At 37.5% G+C, this 16,184-nt stretch overlaps 1 protein-coding gene across 1 annotated transcript in view; it reads right to left on the bottom strand.

Annotated features, from left to right (window-relative positions):
* Window positions 1–16,184, bottom strand: part of LOC126920134 (UPF0489 protein C5orf22 homolog) — a 420,270-nt gene that overhangs the window by 297,598 nt on the left and 106,488 nt on the right. The gene's annotated exons all lie outside the window — the stretch shown is intronic.

Below are 16,184 nucleotides of genomic sequence, written 5' to 3'. Positions count from 1 at the left end.
GAACCAAAGAATTCCATTGATTTTTGACTCGGCTAATTTCAAGATAATTGGAAGAGTTTTTACTCTTCCTTAAATCGTCTATGATTGGAATAAATATAGGTAGTAAAGATTAAGAAAGAAAAAAAAAGAAAAGAAAAAATACGTCTCATCAATTAACAAATAAATAGCAGAATCATAAAAAAATACACGAAAGAAATTACAAGTCCTTTAAAACGCATAAAATCGAGGAATTCCATTTACTTTTAGGTTGAATAATTCCAAGGTAATTTGAAACATTTTTGTCTCACTTTCTTAGCTTTTTTTTTCAATTTCAATAAATTCAGCCGTCATTATTTTTTAAATTATAATTAATGCACAAGTACTAAAATTACATTCAAATTTCTGCAATAATTTACTGCATATTGCTTATTATATTCGTTCGACGTAAATTGCACCATCTGAATATTGAAAAATCGTGATAAATACTACGCCGACGTAAATGGTTCGTTGTTGGCCGAAGCGACGACAATTAACAATTTCTCCGTAGCCCGTCAAGTATGCTTATTAATAAACGTTACTTCATGCCGCGCATAAATTATTTTGCATGATCATCGCTGCACTCGTTTAGCACATCTTTAAGGCGATCGACAACTGCGTGAATCATCGAAAAACCGAGCAACACCAAACGTCTAAGAATACGAATGACTCGACTCGATGCTTCTTTATCGTGTATTTTTCGGTATTAACAATCGTTGCTTTCTCTCAAGTACGATTTTTTCACTGCGATTAGTGTTGTTAGATCATCGTTTTATAGTAACGAATGATACGAGACATTTAGCAAATCGTTTTCGTAACGACAGGCCTGTTAACGATAATCTTAATGTCTCCTTTTCGATCCAAGTTAGACTTTCCTTTGAATTTATTATGAAACATTTCACAGATATTTGAACGAAGGATGTAACAAGCACAGAGAAGTATTATCTGTTGGCATAATTGAAAATGGAGAAGTTGACACAATCGAAAATGGTAGGAACGAGAAAGACCACTCGCCCACGCGAACGTCTATCAATAGAGTCTTTCGTCAGGCCCATTTTGCAATGTGGGATCATTATGAGTTCTGAATTATGTCATTTTTTGTGTATATGTGCTCGTATATCGGGGGGTATAATTAGTTAGACGCTGTACACTATGAGCCAAAAGTTTGAGATCATTAATTGTAAGTGTTTACAGAATATAAAAAGGATTTAAAAGAAAAGAGTTAAGTTGTAATTCTATTACCTTGAAACATTTCTTTCGTAGAAATTTATTAAGTTGAAAGAAATTACTATTTATATCTGAAACACTGATTTTGTAATAATTAAATAAAATTGATGCCAGGTTTGGTATGAATACAACTCATACAACTAGGAAGTAATTCCGAATATATGACCTCCTGTTAAGTATTGCTTTATGTCAACCTTCAAGTTATAAAATTCTCATTTTGAACAAGAATTTATAATATTCAATATATCAATGAAGTTTCATTAAAAATTTTAGTAATCTCAGCAGTTAGAATTTTATGAAAATGTCAATTATTTAATTCTATTATTCCAATCCTTATTTTTACACGACAGAAAGCTATTTTTTTAAATTCTATGCTCTTCTTATTGATAACTATAAACACAATACAATGAAAATATCTTTTTTCTATAAATTAAACAATATTGATAATAATTTCCTTTCAGATTTTAGAATCTGCTTTTCAAAGCGTAACAAAGCTTCTTCAAAGTGAAATCTAGTATTCGTCAATTGTTTCCAATAAATTGCTTGAGAAAAGACACGATCGTAATCACGAATTTCATAGATAACAAAAGAAAATGAGAAGTCGTATCTTGCGACGATTTACGGCGCTCGTCGTTGTTCTGGACGAAAGTACTTTTTACCACACGATGCTCAAAGTTAATGTGCAGAATTAATTACTCATGTTACGACAGCAACAGCGGCGATATTGTTTCAAATACGATTACGTACCAAAAGGCGATTAAGAAACGGGAACGCAGAACGTCATTAATAAGGGTGCTTCGATGATTAACAAATTATCAGGCGGGCCGATCTTGACGAAGTTGCAACGCGGTTCGTTCTTATTGGTCGTTAATGCATACGTTGTTTTACATCCGTGATATCGCTGCATCTGCGTATTACCGTTTTTATCAAAACGAATCTGGTTCATTTAACCCTGGAATTCTATTCAATGTTTGTACAACATGTTCTACTTAAAATATGAACAAGTCGAGGAATAAAAAGATTTTCGTATAATAAGCAGAAACTTAAGAATTTTCTTTCTGGCACAGCGGTTTTCAAAATTTACTTTACGATCACTTAAACACGGATATATCGTAATCTAAACACATATTACAAGCAACATAAATTGCATCCTTATTTTTCTTTTCATTTCGATAATCTTCGTATGCGAAAATCTGAAGTTGTACAAAATTTGACGTTTAGATATACTTACAGAAAAATAGCTGAATTTCTCAAACTTGTATTTTCTGCTAACGTTGTTTGCATAGTGATTTAAAAATTTTACTTCGGACTGTAATAAAACAAGTTGAATTTTACAAATACGTTCTTCAAATTATAAATCACTCGACTATCCTCTTTAACATAAACCTATAAAGTTACACAAGAAATATTTATAATCTATAACTTTTAATTTATCAATGCACCATAGTTTACTACCGTTGACTTTAAATTATTGTGCAAAAGAAAACACAAGTTGCAGCGAACAGTAACAAAATAGTGAGTATTCGTTCGAAAACCGGGAACTTTTGAAACGAATAAAATCGTCGACGAGAACATCTTTCTGTTTCGTCAAATAGATAATGAACATAGATAATGGTTCGCGTAGCAGATTGCAAATAACGAACATTTTCTCGATAATCCCATTCATTCTGAAACGTAACATTTGTCATGGATAATGACCGATTGTTAAACATGAGCATTCGTAATCTGCGAGGAATCCTCATTATGCGGTAACTAAAATACCAACGACTTGCGTGAACAATCAAGTCTTTTCATAGATAGCCATCAGTCCTTACAGCTTCAGACAAACAGAACGATTTTTTCTATTCTGACGCATGACGTGATTTGCTAGTCATTAATGAGAGTTTAACGAAATGACAAACATTCTGCATCATTCTAATTGGTTTAATGACATAATCACAGCCAATAAGTAGCGCGTTTACTTCGAGGGTTGCTCGTTTCTTATTTATGCATCGTAAGTTTCTTATTTATGCATCGGTTTAGTGCTATCAATCGACTTTTTTTTAAACCTGATTGTGATAAACACGTTCTCAATAAACATAAAAACACATAAATATTTAAGAAGTAAAATAGCATTCCTAGAAAAAGCAAAATAGGTTTTTTTTTAAAGTGAGAATTAACTTCTTCGAGAATCGAATTAAATGTTAATGAGAAAGTATATTAGTTATTTTATATATCTTTTCACGCTACGTAGTTCAACTGGATCGTTCGTATCCAAGTTTAATTTCTTACTGTAGAAAGTCCAATAAATCAGATAACATTCTACGATGTTTATCGATGTCTATGTTACACGATCATTCGTTAAGATAAATATTTCAATACCATAAAATGATTAAATTATTTTCAAATATTCCCAATTGCACAAGCTTTGCATATATCATAGTTGAAACTATAATTACTACTTTGTAGAAATTAGTTACTACAATGGCTATTTCTTTTATCGTTCATCGTCAAAATCGTGAAACAGGACTGATGAATTCCTTTGCACGATTTAATAATAATAAAACTCTTGATAATAGAATTTTTCGATCGAACGACATTCATTAAATTAAAGTCGAATACCAATCTGATTCAATTTGCTCTAAATATTTCGCTGAAAGGTAAAATCGATGCGATTCATCATACAATCTGTTAATTCGACTCTTGACATACCAGAATATCGAATCGCATTAATGAATATCATATTCTCGCTCTAATTTATTCCATCGAAAATCTCCTCTTACAAGAAATATTATCAATCGTAAAGCAACAAGCTTCGAGCACGTAATACAAGGACGGTACAACTAAAAGAAACGAAGAACGAAAAATAAATGGAAGTAGCGTTATTCCATCCGAAAACCGAGGCAATAGATCGCGGTTTGTCTCTGTGCCGAGAGGTGAATGACTTTTGACAGCAGCCCCTAGATCGGCTCGGTCAAATGAGAAGGCTCGACCGAAAAGAAACCCTTTCTCGGGGCAAGAAACTCGGAGAGCATCAGATGGTGCCGACCAACCGATGCCCAACTGCAATGCGCCTTTGACATGTGCAAACTGCAAGTGTACACTTGCAATTACTGGCATGCGAGCGCACGCGCCTGCTTGAAAGAAACGTGCGACAGGATCCACGCGGAAAGCGCGAACACGCCATCGCCGGATGCGCTTACCCCTTTCTCAGATTAATGTCCACCTTTGCGCCGAAAAAGTCAGCGTGACCGGTTCGATGACCTCTGTCAGGTTGACGGAAAGCGTAACACAAGGCCGCGGTCAACGAACCCCGCGGACACCTCTCCCTCCGGATCTCCGATGCTCACTTCCGTTCCGATGCCACGAGGCCTGTGGAACGCGCTTCAGCGTCGTTGCTTACATGATAATTCGACCGAGCAGCTCTCTGTCACCGACCGACTGTTGTTACCGAGAATTTCGAATGCCAACTTTTTCTCGTCATCGAAACGTCGTTTTACACGTTGGGTGGTCGTTACCGAACAATCGTGTTTCCGGTCGTCGAACTTTCCACGACGATCGCGGCTACTTGGTCTCTTAATGTTAAGGCGAAACGATCGTTGGATGTCTTGTCGCGATATAAAGCGAGGAGATTATTGGAATGCCATTTGTTGGCAACACTAATGCACCGAGATATAGTCAGAATTCTAAATGTTTCGCAGATTCGCAAGCCGTCCGTCGATCTTTGTTGCTAAATTTTGTACGAAATTTTAGACAACGCTCGATCGATCCTCTGCGGTGCGCGGTACTTTCGAACTTTCGTTACAGTCGGATCGCGCTGATCTCTATCTGACGAACGCTATTTTAATATATTTGCAGCAACTCAATATTACATTACCTACATCGTATTGTAGTATTATATCCGAAATGCGATGTCGAGTAACGTTCGAGTTAAATGAACTCGTGCTCTAATGAACTATTATACGAACGATCGATAAATCACTCGTAGAGGATCACGTTTCGCAGAGAATCAGTGAACTTTTGTTTTACTATACATACAACTTCAGTTACGTAAATTATTATACCCCGATGGATTCAAATAAAGTTCTACTATATTTTCTATAAACCTGTATAATACATATCGATTTTCAGATAAAAGTTTCGTAAGATATCGCAGTTAATCTTAGAATAAACATCTTCTTAACGATTTTAAAATGTTGCATGTTCGATTCTATTGTACTAACCAAAAGCCAACTTGAGTATAGTTAAACAAAGAATAATGTTGCTTTTACGAGAGTTGGCGAATGATACAACAGATGGTTGATATAGAAGAGGAATGGTACGTGTGAAATTCCTTTAACCCTTTCGCTACGGTATTCTTGGGATTGGAAGCATTTTTGGCATAGCAGCCGAAATTTTCGATAACGCCCCGTAAGTAAACTGGATCGATGGCGATGGAAATTTCACTCTTCAATTTCTTCTTCATTTATTAATTGAATATCTAGTTTAATCGAAGAAATGTCACGTCTCCTATTAATTAATGTATTTTCGTTTGGATTTATCAGTCGATGGAGAAAGAAGGAGAGTAATGGTAAATTAGTATACTCTGAAAGATTTCAGTACTTTGAAGAAAAGTTTTCTATTTCTTCGTAAAATCTTTAGAAGCATCCTCAAGATATTCCGCAAGATATCCGACATTTCACACTTACAGAATAATCTTTTAACAACGTAGCCCGAGGCAGGCTAGAGGAAATAATCAAATACCATGCTATAAATTTTGTTTCACATTTCAAATTCATTTTTATTTCTAATATAAAATTGAAATTACGCGTGTGTTTTGTGTTTGATACCAGAAAGTCGAGAAGTCTCGTGGATAACTATTTTTTAAATTACTCATATTGAATTCTTTGCCACTTTATTACATAATCATATAGAGTTCGTCATATGTATATATATATCATATTTCACGATAATATTTCATCATTATTTTTTGAAAAATGATATAACGGGAAAGAGATTTCCAAGTTTCGGGATAAAACAATTTCACGTTCCGGTGTCGGATCGTTTACTTTAAAAGCCAGACCGTTTGTTCAAGGCTCGTTTTCAATGCACGAGGGACAATTCGATTTTTAGGTATTCGACAGGGACAATGAAAGCGAAGCTTCACCCTTTGGCTTTATGGATACGTATTATATTTCGACGATTAAACAATGTGTAAGCGCTGAGAGAGCTTGTTCGGCCGTCAATAAACGGTATATCCGCGATGTTTGCTAATAGGTATTTGCGCGTACGAGCCGATTAATATTCGTATCTATATACGTATTCTATTATCCTCGAAATGAAAGTTCTCCATTTGCCGGCTGCTCGCGTAATGAATTGCTGTCTGCCTCGAATCTCAGCGAACATCGAAAGAATGCAAAAAAATCAGCAGCATGTCTGGTAAACATGGTCGCGAAAAAGATAAAAATTGATCGAGCTTATTCCTCAAACGGACGGGTTTATTAAAAATGTCTCTTCAGTTCTCTCTAGTTTCAGGTCTATTAAATGATGCACGTAATATACAATTACAATTAACGTATGCATGTACTAATGTACATACTGTGACTGTTTTAAGTTCAGTCATTTCTCAAATAAGCCACTTCCATCGTTTATCTCCTTAATTGTAAATTAAAGCGACCATGCAACGATCTTTACTTCAATTAACGAAGTCGATTATAAAGTTAGCCAAGTGTTACAGAAGCTATAAATGTTTAATCCAACAGAAGTTGTAATGCAATGATCATTTCATTATCTTTTTGCACTTTATTACTCAATACAATCATTACTCTTTCTATATCTTATTTTTATATGAATAATGTTCATATAGTAAGACAATACGATATTCGATGTTAATGTTCATTTGAAAAAATTAAAATTCCTCCAAAGATAGGAAATTAAAAAAGAAGAAACTTTCTTTACGTAAGTTCTCAGGAAGTTCAATAAAGTACGTGCTAACTATCGAAACTCTCATATTACCCTCTCAACAAATGTACATCAATGAAATCAGCCTCCTAATTTTCTTTAACCCTTCCCTTAAAAATTACTCTACATGTAATATCAAATTATCCAATCCATCCAATAAAAGTTCAATATAAAAGCAACGCAAAATTCTACAAAAAGAAGAAGACCGAGAAAAAAAAACAATCTTCGAAATGTTGATCCATACAAAATCAGATAACGCGCAATTTCAAGCCTAGCAAGCAGCATTCCTTGTATTCGCATGAATGAAAGCTTCCGTATACCAAAGCGAGAGACGTCGAAAGGGTTCTGAGTCATTTTGTCTATACAATTACTGGTGGAAACGCATCCTGAAACGGTGTTTCACGTAACTGCGTGGATCTGACGGCGTAACTATTCTTCGATCCTATTAAGAAGCGAGGACACCCCTAAAACCAACCCCCTCTGTCCCACCACCCCTGGGGAGCTTGCGCGTGACCGTTTAACGATCCGCGGCCATTTTGGACACATGGCGTCGGCGTCGGCGTCGGCGTCGCTCGTCACGTCACCCCCGGTCTGTGCGGCTTATCCGGAAACTGCGAAGAAACCCCTCGTTCTTATCAGCCATAACAGATGGCGGTGTTGGTTCTTATCCGGTTTTCCCAAATATTCCTGCTCCCTTATCAGTTTCGTTGTTCGGGTAAGAGTTAACAAACCTTGGCCCTCTTTGGTGATCTTCGATAACATGCCAGAGACTTTTTAGATTGTTTGTACGTTTGACTTTCGATTAGGGGTTTGCATGAATTTGACTCCTTTTTAGGAAGTAGGGTACAGTTTAGGAAGTAGGTTTTTACATATTTTGATGATAGAACCAACGATAAGAGAACGGAAGTTAGGAATTTTATTTTTCGTAACGGAGAATATGCGGATTATTTTCGTGCTAAATCTCTTAAAACTACCTGACGAATCTGTGAAATTTTCTAAGCAATCGATTTTGAAATGTTCGATGCGGCGAGTAAAAATATATTCAATCCCATGGCCAAATAAAGGGGCGGTTTCGCGACGTAGAATTAATCGGTAAATTTCAAAATTGCTCGGTCTCCGTTCGTATAGGAACTATTATAAAGGATCATAGTGTATTAAAAGAGAAAGGAAAGCGAAAGGAAAACGGTATTTTGAAACGAAGGAAGTATTGTAATTATGAAATATTTTGTAATCTTTATGAGGAATATATTAGGTGAGAAACGAATAGTTTCTTAAATTACTTTTAAATGGTGTTTAACGACCAGAGGCTTTAATCAATTCTTGTGGAATAACTTTCTCTTGACTAATGGTCTTATTTATCAGTTGAATATTTAAATTTCACAAATGGAGATATTTTAATTTCTTTCTAATGACGGAACGTTATTTCCACCGATTAAAGTTACGACATTACAAGTTCCACAGAAAACTAGTCATAACATGGTTTATGACACTTTTGCGTTTACGAGTTTTTCATCGACATCGTTTAATTCCACCAATGGAACGAAGTGTATTCCATTTAGTTACTCGTTGTTAACTTGGATTTCCTAACAATGAAATACAACATGTATTGTCAGCCTTTCTTCCATAAACAATATCTATTCAATTTCATTTCAAAGACAACTTCGCGTTCACAATAAAATCGACACAACATTCTTACCAATGCAATACTAATCATACCTTTTGCTTCCAACACTTCTTTACTTTCGTTCTGTTATAAGAAAATAATTGCGTTTATCTATCTCTAGACTATGCAATGACAAAAAGATATTTGTAAAGGAATTAAATTTACATACATATCTTTATCTTCCCATAAAGACCCTTCTTTATTAGATTTTTTACGTTTCATTTTCATAGTATCGTATTTTTGTAATCATACGAAGATTCTACAAAACGATACGAAATTTAACGTACTTGGACCTAATTAATTGATATTTAAATCCTATAATAAATTCAATATTGTACTTCTAATGGTTATTTTTTTAAAGCCGCTATAAATCTATCACAAAGTTCTAAAAATCGATCATTAAATTTTCCAACGATCGAATCAAACCAATCAATTATTCAAACAACCCCACATTTTTTCAAAATTATCTGTTGCGAATAATTTTTGCCTGAAGAAACGCATTGAAATCTTCCATTATTAACTTGGCATCTTACTTCGGTTAGACTCTCAAGGATCGCGATATTCGAACGAAAATTACGCGCGCAGAGGCTGGCAAAGTGTTATTAAATAGGATTGACGGTTGATCTTAACGACGTGCTGCAATTTCGGTGGTTCGTCGTAAAAACAGAGAAGTGGAAGGGGAAAGGGTAAGGCTTGTTACGCATAAACGTCGCGGTAACAACGGTATAAAGGGCGCCTTCGCGGCTTTATCGATTTAATTGTCGGAGGGCTTAATTGTAGGGGATGAAGGAACGACCTTGAGAAGGGCCACGCGGGCCACTTCCGTGAGAGAAGGTAATTACGAGAGTGACCTACCTCAACGAGATTCCCCTTGCCAATGAAGAAATCTTCCCTCCGCGTGATCCAGTTTTCGTCCGGCCGTTTTAAAGAGGCTCGTGTGTTCCGTGATTACGGAGGGTCATTGAAGGAAACGGCCATGGTATTTTCTTGCGATACGAAACATTCGTATTTTTATGTATAACGTCAGTGTATGGATATTTATGAAGTAAGTTTATCTTGTATTACGGACAGGAAATAGGAATTTTGACAAACACGAGGAAGCTCTAAACCTTACACTTTACAATGGGTAGTGATAGTTTCAAATGAGAAAGAAAATTCTTTAACTTTTATCGCGTTAACTTCCTACTTACGTTGTTACACGGATTTTGGATTACCAATTTTATACTAATTTCAGCTTACTGTTCAGCAAGTACAAGTTGCAAATCGAAAACTATCCCCAAGAATAATAGAGTGCAGCAACGTTGACATATTATCGTATGGCAAGCTTGCTTATGATTTTCAAGAAGCTGAACTTCCACTCGAATCTACTGAATAATATACTTAGAAAAGATGAATTACTATAGTCAAATAATAATCATTCGCGCATTAACCATTTCCACACAAAGATGAATTGCATACAAACGATTTAGACAAAACGTAGAGCCCATCAGCCACCGAATCAACGCGAACTACATCAAAAACCTCTCAGCCATTTGCAGACGCCTGGAAACTCATCGAGGAAGACGAGACGAGCACGAAACGAAGATAACCACGAGCAGAGAAAAACCTTCCTGAGTATTTTAAAGGACGAACGTCTAGGAGGACGAGAAAACGAATACTTTCCGCCGCGTAACTGGCGTGTTTCCTTCGATGGGAAATCCGTGAAAAGTCACGATTGAATTATCCTACTGTGCCGCTACGACAGTGCAGTCGATGTAGCGGTGTGCTGTGAAGGAGGACGAAGAAAAGGAGAGAGAGAGACTAAGAGGAGGGGATGGAGGAAACAGCCGGGTTGCTGGCTGGCTGGCTGACACGGGGTGGAAAGGAAAACGAGAGAAAATAAAATACATACCCGGCCATTGGCGCGACTTCGTTTCGTACATTTTATTCGAGCCAATTGGATTTATTTATGCGGGCGGTTGCCAGTCTATGGTGTGGGGCGGGGGAGGTTGAAATGTCGCCGCTAGAACGTGCAGCCGGTAAAGCAGTTTCGCTTCTTTTCCACCCCCACCACGCCCTTTTGCTGTCCAGGATCGCACGCTTTATTGTATATTTAATTCCACGTTGTTTATCTCCGTCCTGTTTCGAGGCTTCGTATTGCCGCAGCCTTATGCAGATATTTCAACGGGGTGAACGTCGTTAAGTGGAACGAGCCGAAGGCTGGTCCGGAAGAGACAAAATCCTCTACGAGACTCGTCGTTATTGTTCCACGAATTCCGATAACGATTTACGCGTGAAAATTATTTCTATGTGATTCTTTATTTTGGAACGAACGGATGTAGGTCGGTGTACCTTAGCATGGTTCCTTTTAGATAGCTTAGAGGTAGCGTTATCACTATGATCGAGTTAAAAAGCATTCTTTTCTCGTTTTTTGAGATGATTTGTTGACGATAGTGAATTTAATACAGTTTTGTAAAAGCAGCTGGGAATTTCACATTGGATTATGTAACTGTTGCGTAATATCGATATTTTACAACAGAATATAGTAGTTCATAGAACATTTTCAAAAGGTAAAGGGTTACCATCGCCATCCATATGATTTTATATTACGTAATTGAACATTAATCGCGTGCATGGATAAAAAAATTGAGAGCAGTAAAAACTCCAATCTTTTTGGAAGAAAGAAAGGGAGACGTCAATGACATCTAGGCTGGAAATACACAGTACAAATAATCTATAGGTATACATGCGTATGTTCCATGTTACACAATAATAGCTTGATATTAATCACGAACGAAGCAAACAAGGCACACTTCTAACGGCACTGCGGTGCATCGAGTGGGAAAAAAGCTAGAACGGCTTTAATAAATCGCATTGCTACTCTCTGGAAGGTTCGTACCGGCAAGAAAAGTCAACGACTATAATTCGACCTCGCCGAAAGAAAGGGCATGCCACAAGAAGGGAGAAGGCGGGGTACTGGCTTACTTCCGGTTCGTCTATTCGCGTCACCATCCGGCACGAGCTGCATTCTCACGCTCATTTGCATAGCCGGCTACACATCAATATTCAGGGAGGCCGGAAAACGGGCCCGTTTTGCATACTGGACCCCCCGCTCGTGTCATTTCTTCTTTCGTTGGGATCCCGGTGGGGCATCGCGACTTCCATCCTGAGAAAAAGAATCGGTACCGAAAGGATTCGACCAACCTCGATAAGCCGATCAATTGATATTCAAACGTGTCTTCGATCAACCGTGAATCGTGAATGACATGATATTTATAATTTAATCAAAACGATTTTTCGCGAGACCATGGAAAAATTTTATGAAAGATTCTTCCCGATATTAAACGTTGGAGCATACGAAATGATATGTTTTTAAAATTTGAATTTGATAGCAGGAAGCATGTAACATTATATAATATAACTTATTAAATTTGATGCTTCTTTTGTACCGAGTCACATAAAGAAGAAATTTATTACAAACGAGGAATATTAAATGTTAAGAAGATTTATAGTAAAAGTATGAAAACTTCATCGTTGGTCGTTATGAATAATCAGAACGTTCATGTGATTTTCTTACAAGGTTAAATTTCTTCTCTATGAGATTAAATTTATAAAATGTGATACGAAAATTGCTGATAATATGAATGTTACACTCGAGGAGGTGACCCGATTGATTTCATCTCGTAGATCGAAAATTTTAATCGGAAAATGTCACTTACTTGAATGTATAGTAAAATTTTTAATTTGAACAAGAATGATACTTCAATAAATTATGTTAAATAGTAAATATAGCGAGAGTTCCTTTAGAAACTTACGTAAATATTTTTACGATTTTATACTTTTTATTCAATTACAGATTAAGTATAGAATTTTATAATCCACCGGATAAAAGTAGTTTTTGCATTTCATATGTAAACTATATCAAATTCTGCAGCTATGTAGCACAACGAACTTCATTTTTAGCAAACATACCTTTAATCCGTCCAACATCTTGACCCAAAAACTCGCTTCCGTCTCCCCATCCGCAACCTTGCTCACTAAATCCCCCTTTAACAACATTCCTATCCCATCTCTCCTTTCCATCCCAAAAAAGAATTACCATAATCAAAGAATCCTACCATCTATACCCTACATCTTCAAAATTCTTTCTCACATAAACATCCTGCCCGAATCACATCGACATTGATCATCAATCAACGAATAAGAATCATCAAACGAGGCACCTTCGAGTCCCATCCATGGTTCCTTATCGTACTAAACGTCTCCCCATGTTTCTTTCTTTAGACGTCTTTCTACCCCTCTTTTTGCACCTTTCCACTGCCCCTGTGTTCGTTTAGCTCGCGATGAATTATTGTACAACAATAGATAGAGCGGACGCTGTCGCGTTGCATACATATACAGGGTGTCCGGGAATCACAAGTGAGCAAAGGATAATTCCTCATGGAAAAAATAAGTGGAAAATGTAAAATAAACTTTTTGCTTGTTAGGCTTCGTCCTCGAGCAAAACAATTTTCCATTTTCTGCTCGTGTTTATATTATATTGCTATAATACTTTCAGTTGATCAGTGCTATAAGTCTCTTATATCGTATTTGACTCGAACGATTTCGTAAATAAGGTAGGGCTATGTATTACGTTTAAAGATCAATTTTATCGATGTAGAAAGTGTCCTAAAAACATCGATGATAATATTTTCTATAGTTGCTATCTTTAAACTAATTTATACGTAGTCTTTGTAGTATACTATCTGTATCATTTAATTCTTCTACTCTCATAATTCATAATTCTTCCTAATATTCGCATTATTATCAATAAATATACATATAATAATACGTTTATGGTTTAATAAAACCAGACAAAACGTAGAGAGAATTTCGTAAAGTAAAAACCGTGTACCGAGCAGATTATCGAAATCGCTTTTCTCCAAAACGAAGCACCATATGCAAAAATTCTATCCAACATTTTCGACCTATTTTTTTTCATCATAAATTACCTCTTGCTGCACCTTCTTCAACTACTATACACCCTGTACATATACGCTTGTAAACTTGTATGCCGAGGAAGGAGGGCGGGTTGCGTAATTTAAATAATTCAGAAATGACCCTGACCCCAGTTAGGCCGCGGGCTGACCTGCAGAGCCGGCGATTACAATCACAATGCGGCGTCGAGTTCTCAGGGTAAGACAGGTAGCACGGCGTGCCCGCATACATTAGATCGAGCGAGGCATCTACCGTGCGTGCACACGCGGACAGACTCGCGTCCGTGTCCCTGCACGCGTGATTTTATGCACGAGAAGCGCTAACAGCATGAACGGGTGAGTCCGCGTTGTTGGCCCATAAAAGAGGGTCCAACTCTTTTTCCAAAGCCAGCTCCAGAAGCTGGCACACATTTAACCGGACCGGGCGAATTAGCATAACGACGTCGTACGATATTTCGTTGCGGGTTTGCCACTGAAAATCCCACGGTGAGGACGGATATCTTTTTCCTTGGCTACGATCGAGACGATCTGAACGAATGCTCGTTGGAGGAACGGTCGCATGGAAATTCGTGAGAAGTCGTGGATCGGACGGATCGACGTTTGCGGATCGGCGCACAAAGTGGGTCGCGGTACGCTCCAAGGGATCGCATGGAAATTCGTGAGAAGTACCCGGGTACAGAGGAGAGTTGAAGGATTGTCGGATGAATGGACGAGTCACGGTTTCGCTGATTTACTTCGTGAATTATTAATTGGAAGATCGTGCATTGTGACATGGATCCGTAACGATCGCTATGAACGTTCCGTGCTACGGTTTGGTATCGTTTGAAGATCTTGAAACGGTTTAACGGAAGAAAAATTCTATGCTTGATTGTCGAGATGTATCTTTTGTGCAGATGAAAAAGCTTACTGCACCATATTTCCAGGAGGCAATTATTCTGAGATATCAAGAGAAATTTGTCGAACAGCAAGTATCGATTTAATGATGTAAGAACATAATGATGAAAGAAGTTTATGGAAGATGAACCAAGTTTTTCTGAAGTGATTTTCTTAAAATGTTAAGATATAGCGCCTTGCAAACAAAAAGCATCGATTTGATGAGGTTGACGAAGAAAACTCGTGAAAGATAGATGAAATTTTCTTAAGACGGGCGTGCTTCGTATAAAGAATTATTACTAATTTGTTAAAATCTTTATGATCACTCTTTCGCAAGTTTCCAAGTATTTTACATGACCATCATCGATCGGACGATTCTAATAGAAATTCTTATTACCCGACATATCGAAACCGTCTAAAATCATCTTCGATACAGATGCGTAGAAAATCGCAAGAATTAATATCGCAAAGAACAACTTTAAACTCAGTGTAGACATATAACCAACGAATCATTGCCTCTTATCCAAGAACAAGGGCAATTGACAATAATACTTATTGAAGATGAATCAACCCTACATTACCTACAGTACATTATACAGAAAAAACCTTAATTACTGTAGTACATTTGAATAGAATAATTATCAAATCAAAAAAAGAGAAGGATGATATTAATATATTCTTCTACGATATTTAGAAAGTTTTTTAACATGGGTAGCAACCAAAAGATCCTATCAAAACCTATCATCCGGCCGATACATATATCGAAACCATCAGAAATCCTCTCCAATACAGATCCCTAAATCGCAAGAATCAACAGTGCAGAGAGACTTTAAACCGATTTTAGACGTATAACCACGGAATCACCACCCACCCCATTTCCTCTTCTCTAAGAACAATGGCGATTTGGTACCTCCGGTACAGCGTAGTGTATACCGTTTCACGTGATCGATGGCAATCGAACATCGGGAGGATGGATCCGCGAGGATAGAAATTTGCATCCACGATGCTGGAAACCAAACACTCGAAGGGTTGAAGGCTGGCATGCAGATGAGCCGACGTAGCCGCCCTCGAAAGCGGATGTTGGCAGTCTGCAGCTAGGTAGACAATGGGCCAGTGCCATTATGTCCGTCGAATCCTAAAACCCCATAGAGTCGTTCTTCTCTGTCTATTATCCCGCTGGTGGCAGGCCACATTGTGTATCCGGTCTGCTACGGGACCCCGGCTATTGTCGGCCCACCTAATTATTCGCAAATCTTCCGCTCGTTGCCAGTACATATCCCGCCACCCTCTCTGTCTCTCTTTCTCTCTCTCCTTCTACTAGTTTAGTCTGTCTTCTATGAGCTGGCTCTCAGCATCGCGAAATTCCGTCTTTGGCCCAGGGGCTCGTTGTTCACCGTGTAATTCAGCTCTAGTTCGAACTGGCTTGGCTTACGAGCGATCATCTAGGAGAGTGAGAAAGAGAGAAAGAGAGAGGAATTTCGCGTCTTGCCTCTCGACGTAGCCGCAATTAAATCGTGGGACCCCCCATTCTT

Source organism: Bombus affinis, chromosome 1, assembly GCF_024516045.1.
Source record: "Bombus affinis isolate iyBomAffi1 chromosome 1, iyBomAffi1.2, whole genome shotgun sequence".
Classification (NCBI taxonomy): Eukaryota; Metazoa; Arthropoda; class Insecta; order Hymenoptera; family Apidae; genus Bombus; species Bombus affinis.
The sequence above is the reverse complement of the archived record's forward strand: the minus strand, read 5'-3'. Positions and strand labels throughout refer to the sequence as shown.